General features: G+C 33.2%; 1 long non-coding RNA gene across 1 annotated transcript in view; it reads right to left on the bottom strand.

The window, feature by feature from the left end:
* The window catches only part of LOC143232247 (uncharacterized), a 67,565-nt gene extending 56,007 nt beyond the window's left edge, over positions 1–11,558 (bottom strand). Inside the window, exons 1-2 of the long non-coding RNA XR_013017463.1 lie at positions 11,406–11,558; positions 8,896–9,874 (exon numbers count right to left, since the gene is read on the bottom strand). This is a non-coding gene — a long non-coding RNA (uncharacterized LOC143232247). The remainder of the gene's footprint in view (positions 1–8,895; positions 9,875–11,405) is intronic.
* Between the last annotated feature and the right edge of the window lie 3,029 nt (positions 11,559–14,587).

The following is a 14,587-nucleotide window of genomic DNA, read 5'->3' as shown; positions in this document are numbered from 1 at the left end:
ATGCCAGATACGATGCAGTTAATTGAAGAATATAAAAATATTTCTTTATCATTTTATCCTCTTGTGAGACCAGTTTTGACTAACATCTATGTTAGACATCCGTTAGGATCGTAATCGGATAACGGGTCCAAACTGGTCATGATGATAAACTCGACACTTCTCTCCTTACATTACAAAAGTGTGGCTCTGAAGTGTTAGGGCTTTTCTAAAAATTAATGCGGCTTAAACATTGTAAATTAAGAATCTAATATTTAATACAGTGACGGTTTTATACCTTTTTAAATTACATTATTTTTCTACTGTTTGGGAAGCTTTTGGCGCCTTCAATTTTCTTTCCACTCTTTAGCATCGTTTAACCTTTGTCTCTATGCGAATAGTAATTTTAGAACACTGGTTAAGGGGTGCTTTTTGCATACACATGGAAACCATCTACAGGTATGGCGCCAACGGTACATGAGCAAATCAAATATAACCTTATCACATGACATATTTACACATAGGCTGCTTTGCAAAGCCTTGCTTTTTAACCTATTAACATTATAAAGTAATATATAACATAAAACATACTACCTATACTATCTACAGTCTCGAATTTACTCTTAACATTTACGACACCTCCTCAGTGCTAATGAGGAACAAGAGAGTAAGGAATATTAATAACAGAAAGTCGCCAGAGTTACTGAGCCGTTTGTTACATCATTCATTCTATTTTCGTATACTTTGACAATTAATTTCAGTCAGCGACGTTCCGTGTTTTTGGCTTGACTTATAAACTACAATGTTTGGGATATTTCATTCAGTACTATTAAAAATAGTATATAGAATTCCGAGAATTAATTCTATTAAGTGATGTTTCTTTTTTATTTGACTAACACGCCGATTCTATTATTTTCCTTAGTGCTATTGATATGTTTAGTATGTTCTGGAAGCTTGTTCTACAAAACTCGTATAGTTTGTCAAAGTAGTCTATAATTTATTTACTTGCTAATCTCAGTGATATCTTAGCTGTTTATTTTTTTCCTCAACCTATTTTAATTGTTGAGCTATAGAACACAATGAAACACTACATTGTTTACACCGTATGCTGCACACTGGCACTGCCTTTTCAGGTGTTACTTATAGGAGCGTATGCTTTCTTTGTGAACTTTCATTTATTACACATGTTAGAAGGGAGATAAACCACTGATTCTTGTGGCACCATTTTCCTCCCCATCGATCAGTCTTCTTTCTGAAAACGTGGTGTTAATTAACCTTTTCATCGTCTTCCCTCGCTACAATTCTCTTTGCCTTATTCTCTGTTTTCTACCCTATAATTTGACAACTAATTTCATTCGATTCATGGCACTACTTTAAAACATGGCATATAATCAAAAGAGAGATTAAGTGAAAGTAACTTAAATTCCAACCTCTATAAGCGTTGGGTTTCATCTACTTTTTGCTTGTGAGATATTGTCATATAAATTGTATATAGTTATACAGAGCAGGTCGCTCATTTTTAATTTTTCTTAAAGACGAACGGATAAAACTTTTATGTGAAGAACAATATTATCAGGTTAGTAGACTGTTGACATACTGCTTATCACAAAATATCATGTTGTTCTGGTATCAATAACTCTTGAAGTTATACAGTTGAATTTTGAATATGACTTAAAACTTTGTTAACGCTAGTGCTGCCATCTCACATCCTACTGGATAACTTACTTATCGAAAATATTAATAGTAGTATAGCGTTATAAAACTTGCTTTGTGCACTGCTATCTGATAACTTGTGATGACTTTTGCCATATACCTTTGTGTATCTATTGAACAGCAACCACTGAAGAAGTTCCATAGAAAATAACAAAAGATATAAAGTAATCTAATTAAAATATCAAGAAATATAAAACGAGCAGCAACAAACTTCTAAATATTATCAAAGTTAACTTAAAGTAAAACAATGCGTTACAAATAAAAAAGAAAGATATATTTCGTATCTACTAACTAATGCGAATCATTCGGTGAGTTTGTTCTAGCTAGGCCTCTTCCATAACTGTTGTACCACTATCTCGAAAGTATATTTCTTTACATTTCTTGTATGTTGTTGTATTTAATATATATATATTTTTCCATTTGTTGGCCTTTGATTACTTACTGGAGTTGCACTTGTCTTCAATACACATAGCCTATCCTATTACACTTCACTTATTTCTGCAGTTAATTCGTTGTACTTTGAATGCACATTTTTATGTCATTGTCGTTAGTCCTGCACATCGTTAGCACTTTTTTCCCCCAGTTATTCGGCAAGTTTTATTGGGTTTATGGAATCATATGTTTTTAATGTTTATGAGTTATATTGATCTATATTAAAAGACCTGTTATGCACATGGAGTAATAAGAGATAGAAAGAGGTTCTCTTCTCTTTATAACGAAGCTTTTTAATAAGTAAGTAAATACATAATTTAAAGAGATATATGAGATTTTGTATTTACTTGAGAGATAATGCTTTCCATAGCTGTGATAAAAAAAAAACCTTTGTCTTCTTTGCCGAATTACTAGAGTTAAACGTAGGAAATTCCGGTATTTCATTCGACAGTCTTTGCGGTAGGTAAAGTACGATCACTGGGCACCGAATAAGCCGAAGTCGAGCTACTTAATTCCGGCTTAAAGAGCTCTCTTTCCTTCCCTGCTGTGATGACAGAACCGCCAAAATTACCAATAGATTAAATTAAGAAGAAGGCTTTAGAGAAGTTTAGCTTTAAAAAATAAAAATGAATACTTCAGACAGGAACAGATGTTTGAAAACAAAATAGTTCTTATGTAGAGAATGTGGCATACTCTCAGAAGAAAGTAAAGCTGACGTATGACTGATACGGTATTTATGGACAAATTATTGTAGCTGACCTAAAATGTCGCAAGTGAACGAAAGTATCAGCTATAACAAATTATTAGTATTTAAAAATATAGCAAACATTGACCATGAACATGAAAATGTATAAAATCGAGGGCGGCTCGTGCCTAGCTAGTGGATAGATAAAGAAAATAACTCGCAAGCCATTTCATCAAAATATGTTTAGGTTGAAAAATGCAAGTTAACCTACCTGAATGGAGACCAAATGAAAATGGTTATGGATTCAATATCCATAGGCGTTATTAGTGCGTCTCAACCACCTCTTCAAATGTACAATAGACCTTACCCTTAAAGGTACCAACACTTTTAATATATATATATATATATATATATATACTTTAATTTCATGTGTTTCGTAAATAACCCAACATACAGAGTGTGTGTATCACGAAACAGACTACACGCGTGAGAGTATATAATAGCTCTTGTCATTTTATTGGTTAATAATAATATGTTATAAATACCAACTGATTCAATAGCTTTTCCATAAAACTCACACACAATGATCGGGATGTTTTGCAGGTATTCAGATTTACTATTATTTTCGTATCTAGCCTCAAAACTTCAATGGAAATAAACTCCTCTATGTAAAACGCACGAAGTAAAATGAAAATGGTTATAGTTTGTAGTTTCATTTTTATCTCAAAAGAAGCTGTAAGTGATCCAGGATTTCCTTAGAATGTACGTTGTTTTCTACAAGCAGCAGGTATTTTATTACTTAATAATAACTTCCATGGAAAACACAAACACTTCCATTATTCATTATCTGTATTTTAGGCAGAGTAAACATAATACAACGTTTCGTTTCTAGCGCTAGGTCTACACTAAGTTCAAAACCAACTTGCCCTTACGGATGTATAATAAGAAAATTAACTTATCATTCATTATTGATAGATAAATGGATAGAAAGATAGAAAGAATGAAAACAAATAGAGTAACAAGTAGGTAAGTAGAGTAGTGTCTGTTTTTCTCATAGCAAAGCCACAGAGGGCTATCAACTGTGTCTACCGAAAGGAATCGAAACCCTGGTTTTAGCGTAGTAAATGCGAAGATTTACTGCTGTCTCAGAGGAGAACGCCGGTAGAGTTAACTGTCAATTAAGATTTATAGTTTCATGTAAGCACAAAGTTCGTCTGCATGAAGCGCGCGATCATTAGGAATTATTTACTTTCCAATAATAACTACAAATAATAACATATAGCACTGATAGATTGGCTAAATTATACGCTTCAGCAGAACAACCCTCCCCTGTCCCTCGGATAATATGACTAGATAAGATAAGACATGGGGCCTGGTCTTTTAAACCCTTTGTATATGTTGGTACCTCAGCCCAACTAATCTCCCTATAGTTTAGAGTGAAAACGTTGCGAGAGGGGTCGATTTCTTCATGGGGATATTTAGAAAAGGGGAGTAGTAGTTATGATATGATATACAAGTCATGATAGACGTTCTTTGGTTCACCTTACGCAGTATAGAGCTGTCCTGTTGTGGTATCATTACGCCACTGTTTATCTATCAGAATACAACTTTCTTTCATATGTAAATCAGCTTGTCTTACACGTTTCTTTATTATGTAAAACTCGAATACTACAAAAACTCGTATTAAAATAAGTTCGAGAGTAATACGACATGCACACAACAGTGTATGCTTATTAGATTACCTAATCCAAGGTCAATGGTCAGTTATTGACGTTATTCTGACAAACTTAATAGATATGACCTAGGTAAATAAAAAATGAATTGTGTTATTTTTATGGCTATTAAAATACTAATATTTTTATTGTTTATTTCTCTATATATATGTATAAGTTAATTAACACAAACGTACATCAATATAAATTTAACAAATTGTTATAAGAATATGATAGTTTTCGTCGATCTGGGTATATCAATCACCGAAAGCTGTTGGTTTTACTATAGGCCTACCATCAAGTACCGAACTTCATCACGAGGAGCTAACGAGCCCTGATGATAAGTTAAGAGTTATAGGTTAATTCTAAATCAACGCAGCGGCTTCTCTCTTACCGAGTAAATTAATTTGGTCTCCGGGAGCTCAGGCCACTTGGGGATCTGAGAGTAGGAAACAAGCGGAATGGTGACTCAGTACCGTCGAACAGTGGGGGCAACCTCGAAACACTATATGTGGACACCGAAAGCAAAGGGACAGAGAGCAAGCACGTGTCATTTCAGTTACACACGGTAGACGATGATGATGAGATGGTGAAGTGGAGTTCTAGAACAGAATGTTCCAAAACAAAGCAGTGGTTTAGTGGTCGACATTTGAGGGCCTCAATAGGTTTATTAATACATCATCTATGAACTACACCTTCTACAAAAAGTGTTTGATAAAGGTACCATTACATATATATATATAGTTTTTGTTTTGTTTTTAAGTTCTAACTATAAGCACGTAGTCAATCAGTATCTAGACCTAAACGTAAGTAGTTTCTATTAGGTTTTAAAAAAATCATATTTATCAAATGGTATTCAAACACCAAGACTGAACTACAAATATTGTCTTGGAAAATTCTCTACAACATATACCTAAACCTGCAAATAACTGAATAGCATATAAATATAAATTGTGACAAAAAACTACATAAACACTTGAAGCCATAAGTAACAAAAGCAAGATATAATTTTAGTAATAAATACTGCACGAGTCCAAGAGAGAAAATATTTTACTATTTTTAGCTGTAGCAATACAAGTTAACGTGCTGTGTGAAAAGTATGTTGTTGTTAATACTAGATAACTGTACTTACCATAATTATTGTACAGACCTTAGCACTAAATATTATTAAAACTTGTCATAAATATTTGTGATAATTTCGCTAAACATAAAGTAACTACAATAAAAATAAGTATTATATATCTGAAAATACCCGCTGGGCGAATGAGTCCTGATATAAACCAAAAAACCTCGTTGGCAATAGATATGGGATATGTAGTGTTGTTGGCATACTATAACATATTTTTCCGTGCCTTTACACATGGGTTCTTTAACTAACAGGTATAAATATGTAGTAATTAAACCAAACGTAAGTTGATAATGATGAAATTAAATATTTCGTGATAACTAAATAACAAATTATTTATTATTTTACAACAACCTACACTGAAGTGCCAGTCAACATTTAATAATAATAATAAAAGTAGTATATATACATATTTTTTTTATATATAGTTGATAAATACAGAAAGTCCTGTAAGATAGTTAAGATATTCAGACATTCAGAGAGGTCTGCAACAGAAACAGAGAGATAAACGTAATAATATCACAAGACATTGTGTTCAACTGTAAAATAAAGTTTGTCTAATTTCAAACAGAAAACACTTAATGCTCAAGTAAATATAATGTTGTTTAATCATTCATAAAATTTTATCAGTAATGGAGACAAACTACTGTATCAGAAGCAACTGTGTCTTACTATTTGTGTTGTATCATAGCTCTATCTACAGAGGTACACAACTGTTATGGTGACATTCCCTAACATCGACATGTAAATAAGCTAGTGATGGTTAGTTTTATTCCAAACATGCAGTATTAAATGATCATACTTGGGGTCCTGTTATCTACTGGGTAAGAGTTAATTTTATTCCAAATATGCAGTGTTAAATGATCATACTTGGGGTCCTGTTATCCACTGGGTAAGAGTTAATTTTATTCCAAACATGCAGTCTTTAACTACTTATATTTAGGGTCTTGTTATCTACTGGGTGAGAATTAATTTTGCTTATAGTGGGGTACTGCTATCCATCGGGCAAGAGATAAATTCGTTCAAAACATGCAGAATTATTGTAATTTACGGTAAACTAATGCGTTTGTAATATAATATATTTATTGTTATTAATTGTTAGGAAAAAGAACAACTTTGTTGTCAAATATTAATTCTTTAGACAAACTCGGTTTTACTAAGCATATGTATATATATTGTTCTTCAGCATATGGAAGAAAATTTGGAATCTGAAATACATTTAAGTTCTTTGACTTTGGAAGAGAACGTAGTATAGATCACTTATGGGCACGTATATTTTACATACACTTTTGCATGCATAAGTATTGAAACTATATATGTGTGTATCTGCATGATTTTGATTAATGATACACCAACGAGTACCTGTTGTTATGGCAACAATAAAAAATCATTAAAAACAATACCGCATACTTCGAAGAACCAATCACAACAGACCTTCCCAACTCCAAATGAATGGAACCTCAGTGAGATTTATACTGACGAAATACAAGCAGTCATTCATCAATAGTGTAAGAAAAGCATGTGTGCGTTTTGTCAACGATTCTTAGACGATGTTTGATAAATGTAGTAATTTATGTAAAATGCATCTGGAAAGTGTGCTAAGTCATATCGAAACCTAATAACAAAATAATCAACATGCCAAGTTAAACAAGTAAATAAGAAAAAAATTAGCTGTAAGGAAAGCCTTCGATGGAAATTGATAAATAATTCATCAAAACATAGATATGTCTAAAATAAAAAAACAAAAAACGACAACACACACACCAGCTAGGGCTTCGATCATTCCTCCGTCCTTCACTGATGCTATTATTGTATGTATAATTCCTCACATAAGTCACCCTAAAATAGCACGGTGAACTAACTAGCTTCGTCGTTGGAACACACATATATAACTACCAAAAGTATATACATAGGACTCAGATGACATCGTAACGGCCTATTTATTGTATTTGATAAACAGCTGCAAGCAAAACGTATATTTTTACCACAGAGATTAATACGACAATTTATGGTGAATATTTTGAAGATACGGTAAGCCTCAGTCTGTAACACACTGAAATATAAGATATCCACCAGAAGTCTCTGAGAAACATGTAAAGTTCGTCCTGTTAATGAACAAGTTCTCTGCACCTTTTTAAGGCTTGCCAAGATAAAGAAAGAATTCAAGGAACGTTGTTGCACCCATCTAGCAAAATCAATGTGAAATGAAATGATGTAATCAGTATTACATTACCTTTAATATTTGTAATTAGTTCCTAAGCGATAATATTAAATGTTGTAGTTTAGTATCTTTAACTATATTTTTAAGGATTTCTATACAAAAGTAAATCACTACAACCTATTTTAGTTTGGTTTTTTTGTTTTTTAATGAAGCACAAAGCTACACAATGGGCTATCTGTGCTCTGCCCTCCACGGGTATCGAAACCCGGATTTTAGCGTTGTAAGTCCGCAGACATACCGCTGAGCCACTAGGGGGCTTATTTTAGTAATAAAGTACAAACACGTAGCAGTTTCCGAGAAAATATACGATATTTGATGCATTCTACCAAAACAAGTTAAATACACTTTTTTATTTTAAAGTACTGTAGACTTAATATGTTCATTTCGATGATATTGTGGGCACATACTTGAACACACTTGAAAAGAAGTAACCCGTTTAAAAATATTTTAGATGGAAAAAGCACTTGTTTTGGCTGAGAATATGTGATTATAAGAATCTCCTCACTTGTGAATTATGAACATTTATTCTAAAGAGAAACTTTTATTATTTTCGTTACATCATGTATCCATTCTACCCGGATGGAAAAATTACTTCTGTATTATAATACTCTTTTTCTATCGACTAATAACGAAATATTCTCGAGGGAGTTTCCTTTTTTTAGTTCATTATTCAGCAATACCTCATCTCGTTTTGATAGAAAAATGTTTCTAAAGAATTATATTCCTAAAATTTATACATTCTTACACATAGATAATCCTTATTTATATCTATAGATACATATAATACATATACAGATGAGCACTCTGGACAAAGAAACAAGCAGCATACTTATTGCTGCTATTTTGTGAAACACAGTATTATGATAAATGTATGCATAACGGCACTAATATAAAAAATACATATATATATATTGCTTAAAGCGCATCGTCGTCACTATTACACTTTGTTCTGTCACCTTCTACTCACGAAATTGTTATCTTTAAACATTATAAATAATGAGTGCTATGTTTTCCTTGCAGACACTCTTACCTTTCAACTTACAACAGTTACTGTGTTCTCTTCCATCTACAAAGTAAGGTATTGCGACACACCTACTGAGGGATGTATTCCTTTGTCTGTGTTTTCTTCTTACGAACTGTGGAATATGAATTTATTGTACTGCACAACGTGTACAGACTTAGGCACGATAGGGTTTTAACTGTCTCATAATTATCCCATACAAAAATATTAGAATGCTGGGCCTAACATTAACTTCTCTCAAGCCCCTCACGACGGCCTGACGAACTGTAAAATCACTAATGTGGTCTGGACGGCTCGAGAGAGAAAATATGAGTCGTTTTGTTGCCACTCTTTCTTAGATAAATGATTCCTCTTTAAGGGAAGACATTTTCCTGGCGGCAACCATTTCGTCTTTGGTCGTGTGCGTTTTGCTGTGTAAAACTGAAGGCGGCAACCGTCACAGCCGTAGGGGCAAAAACATCGTATGTATAGAAGAGATAGGACAGTTAGAATTGATGACTAGTTTCCACATAATGCGATATCACACATTTAGCTTTGGGGCACCTGTTCACCAGGTTGCCTATCTTCGCAGCTCTTACGAATATCTCATAAGAAGAAACTCGGTATCACCCGTGTTACTATCATGTACAGACTCCAGTATACGAACTTCAGTATCAGCTATGGTCTCCTCACACAGTTGGTAGATGTTTCACACACTGAGCTACGTGTATGCGTGTGTGGTTTTCTGAACCTTGGACCTTTCTACCTGCGTTAATGCTTTTATAGTTATCAGGAATTGGCAAGCTTTCATGAAAAGCCGCCATTTTATCTATGGAGCTCAATTTCTTTATCCGTATTGAAAGCGCCCGCAATAACGGCAGCCTACGATTTTCACTCAACGTGTACAATACACCGACCGTGTTTTAATGTCCTTTCAGCATCTACGATCTATTATGAGGTCAGAATAAAAGCCTGGCTAACGCTGAACACGTCTATGGTCGTTGTTGATCTATATAGAAGGACATAGTATTTGTTAATACCACTAGAGCCGTATCAGATGAGTGCTATCAAGCTTGATTACTTCTATTTTCTTTTAAAAGCTGGTGGCTTATAAAACATTGCTATAAAAACACTAAATACTGACCATTCCTAAGGAACTATGGCTAAATATTAGCCTTGCAACTTACACACACACACACACACACACACACACACACACACACATATATATATACGAATATTTGTTTTAAATTAAAAATCATCCCACATTTCAAAACTGTGTAAATGTAAATAAGTGTTTATAAAAATAAAATCGTATACAATAAACATACAATGTTGTTAATAAAAAAATAATCTAGTAACACCATTTTCCAAAACCTATACTGAAGCTATCATAAAACAATTAATAATGTTAACGTTGTAGCATTTTACACAGCTATTGGAATTTTTAACCTGAACATCAGTTATTCGCAAATAAACTAAACGGTCAGGTATGAAACCACTAGAGTTTATTTATAGGATTTTAAACTGGTGACAAGTGGAAAGAAGACATGTCGAATTAACAGCATCCAACCCCAGAGGCCTTGTTTGACTTTGCACTTAATAACGAAATTAACCACATTCTTAGTACCTACAGCAAAAACCATGTTTTGGTTGTTGCATGTTTTGAGGCAAAAACTAGTGTTAGCTGAACAAATACACATGACAATATTGGTTCTTCGTAAGATTTTCCACAAACAAGTTTAATTAAATTCTATCTCTAACACAGTATAAATAACACTGAGATAAATATTTGTAATGTGTGAATTACAGCCACTTACTTTTCCTGATTCGGCGCACTTTCTTATACTCTGTTCACTGGTCTATTTCTTAGTAAAAATAAATATTCTGAATAATCCTAAGTTTAAAAATAATGGAATTTATAAACTAACATCCTATATTTTCTTAAAACAATTTTACCATAAACACCACGTTCTATCCTTTAAAATATCCTATCAAACTAATAAACATAGAACTCAATTAAAATTTTCACAAATTTATTCGAATCGTTAATTAAAGGTTTCTAAACAGCAAAATTAAGTTTGTTTATCTTTTCAAACAGCTGCTATAAATGGTATTGAAAATTAAGAAAGGTGCATATATAGCGTTACATATAGTTTTCTCATGTTTAAATAATATTTTCCCAATAATCAGGCCTACACTTTTAAGAGGAGGAAAACAGCAATGCTTTTTAAAATTTTAATGAGTTTCTGACACCTGTCTTTACTTGGATGGGAAACACTAACAGCTTGAAAAACTAACTTTAAAGTATTACAAGATGAAAGAAATTGTTAAATGTATTTCTAATGCATTTTCTCGCTGCTACGCAGCTTATGTATCACTATAATTTATTATCTGGTGTCCTTTTATTAAGTAAGAATAATTCTAATAATGTTATTGTAAAAAAAGGTATCATGGATAAAAAAATCCTGCTGTTAATATCATCCATCAAGTAGGGCATTATATCCTTGAATATAAAAGGTATAATTAAAACAGTATACCTGTGTCCTGCTGTGTCTCGCGGTGATACCAAACCACAAAGAACGTATGAAAATCTAAGCCTAACTTAGTGTCCGTTGACGACTGCAGTAACTCTATGGTTTAAAGACAAGAAATGTTACTACCTTCCCTTGCAACTGTGACAGACGAATGTTTAGTTGGTGTGCAGGTTCTCAAGTATAGTTTTAGCTTTTCACAAGTCATACAAAAGGTTTTTTTATTTATTTTATTCATTATTTGTATCGCTCTGAGAATAAGAGGTTGTAGAAGTGTTAAGCAACAGATATTAAAGCCTACGTGAACTAGTAGCAACAATATAGAGGGATAATACGATTTTACTAAGATGAGGTTAATCATTCTTGAGATGAAAGCGGGGGAGTATCTCGGGAACAGATTGTTCGAAGAGAAAAACAAAGCGTTTCGCTTAACGCCGGAGCAGCAGAGCGCAGCCGTGGAAAGACAGTCTATACAACACATAGCCTCCAGCAGACATCCGAACGGCAATTCATCATTCTACACGGTTGGTCTAACAAAAGCGAGCTCCGCCTCCTACGTAGCCCTGCCTGCTCTAAGTGGTCGATAAAGGAGCTCATGGTTACCTCTGAGCAGAGTCAGTCGTGATAGAAAACTTAACAAAAAAGTAACTGGACATAATTCTCATGTTACAAATTTTTATCCAATGTTATGTATACTCACACATGCACATGTAAAAATATTCAGATATCTGGTGAAGAAAGGTTCACCTATAGAAAGCGGGTTATAGGGTTTCGTATTTTTGTTTTAAAAACGTTTTTGAACCTAAGTTTTCCTACCTCCATGATTATGTGTATAAACAGGTAGATAGAGGTATATAACACATGATAAACTTATTACAGAATAATAATAAATGTACTCATACTGAACACATCTACATACAAATATAAATTTATAAAACAGGCAGGCTACATACATTTAAAACCGAAACCTTTGCCCACGAATTGCGTCAGTTATCAACACTAAGTTTGCTCTTGATTGTAAATTTCAAAGAGGCACAGTGTGAAATATTTTGAGCTTCCAATAGGACAAGCCGATAACTTTTTTATAGGTAACACAAAAGTACGACTTACTTTAAATTTACTTAGAGAAGACTATTCTGAAAAGAAACGTAAATATGTTGACGCAAAACTTCGATAATTGCACGGAAGATGTGTTAACGATTCGTCGAATTTTGCATATTTGGTTCATGTTCTATAGGAACCAATACGTTATTGCTAGTAGTATCAGCAGCTTGTTTAACACCGTGGCATTCAGGGCTGCAGTTCTTATTGAATATATAAATCATATCTAATCCATACTTACCTCATTTTGTGTACAACTCACAATATTATTATTATATTCCTATGATTATAGGAATAATAATATCATATATTATATGATTTTCCTGCTTAAACTTGTCTTTAAAGAAACTTCTATAAAGCGGGTTATGTATTTGATTAGTTTAGATATTTTGATGGAAAGCCATCTTGTAAGACCTAGTCTCCTTAAGAACGTTGTTTCTCTAAGACTGTTCATCGTAAGTACAACTATATTACTTTACAAAATGATCTTGATTTAAAGATAAATAACCTCTTTACCTCGGTCTAAGTATGGGGTTCTTTTGAAGTTTTTATTAGACATTAATAAAACATAATTTAACTAGAAAATTACTTTACGAAAGTAGGAACTATTATATTTACATGTTGATCCTTTTCTGTGGGTGGGTGTCAGTAAACGTTGATTTGTACCTTGTTTATTAAGGGTCGTGGCATTTTCTATGCAACTGCTAGATATTTTCGTGATGTTCAGATCTGTATTTGGTGATCTAAAACCATTTACTCTGTTTGCTCATAATTTATTTATCCTTTAGGGGCCAAGAATGGTATTCATATATCACTAGAAAAGCTGTCATAAGGAAGATCATCTGAAGAAAATTACTGCCAAAATATCCATTTGTTTTCAGTATCAGAGGCTTCTGGTATCTGCTTACCTGATCTCCATAAAGTGCTGAAAGAGTTACGTTACGACTGTTTCTGGTAATACCAACTATGAAGAAGTAACAGTACCTGCCAGTAAGTAAGGTTATTGTATTTCTTTGTCTGGTTGTTGGACTGTAATATTGGTCTAGTATTCCAAGTCAATTTTCGCTAGAAAGACATCAGAGAATACCTTATGCTGTTGTACTTTACACGGCCATGAAGATGCGTATCTGTTTTCGTGGTTTCTTTCAAAGATGTACTCGGCAGTTCCTATTAACTCGAATAATATTGTGGTAAACAGGTTTGTTAAGGAGTTGACCAATGAAATACTCCGTCTTTAATCAAGGTTATGTCATGAGCTGTTAATACGAGATCGTAATACAAGATCCATAAGCTGCGAGAAAAAGGGTTTATTATATATCGAAAACCTAGACCCGCATCTACTCTTAACCTCCTACCAAATGCTGCAGAAGACAGAGACAGATCTGAACTATTGCTGAAACGTGAGTTTAAACTGTTTAGAAGTGGAATCCATATTATGACCAAATCATTAATTTATGTGGAAGGACAAATCAACAGTTTGCCTTAAAGATTACTGAAAAAACAGTACTTCGTCAATAAAACTAATATACAAATAGACTATACGGACACTATCCATATGGTTTTTCTCAAGACAACTAAAGGAATACCTGTTTATAAAGGAGGATTGGGAGGTCGTCGATGTAAGCTAGTAATTGATGAACCTAAAACACAAAGATAGCTGATATCAATGACAATTAATCATTGCAACCAACACTGTAGAGAGTACAGTACAAAAGTGTGGAAATATCAGCTATTATCAGATACTTTATCCAGCTGTTATAGCTGAAGAAGAAATCGGAATATTTACTGGAACTAGATCAGCTAAACAAGACAATGAAGAAATTAGTTTTAAACAATTACACTAAAGATTTGGATAAAATAATGAGCAGTTGCAATTATTACAAACGAAAAACATTTTTTTTAGAACGATAAGTAGAAACTGGTAAGCCATCTATAGGTTAAGACCAGTAAAATGAATATATATATATATGGAAAATTAGATAAGCATTGTGATGCACGTTGTATATTACCCTAATTGGGATATGATACATTAGTATTAATGGTAAAAGTACTTCGATGTATCACATCGAGTTGTTTTGATAAAAACA

This window comes from Tachypleus tridentatus, chromosome 11 (assembly GCF_004210375.1).
Source record: "Tachypleus tridentatus isolate NWPU-2018 chromosome 11, ASM421037v1, whole genome shotgun sequence".
NCBI lineage: Eukaryota > Metazoa > Arthropoda > Merostomata > Xiphosura > Limulidae > Tachypleus > Tachypleus tridentatus.
The sequence above is the reverse complement of the archived record's forward strand: the minus strand, read 5'-3'. Positions and strand labels throughout refer to the sequence as shown.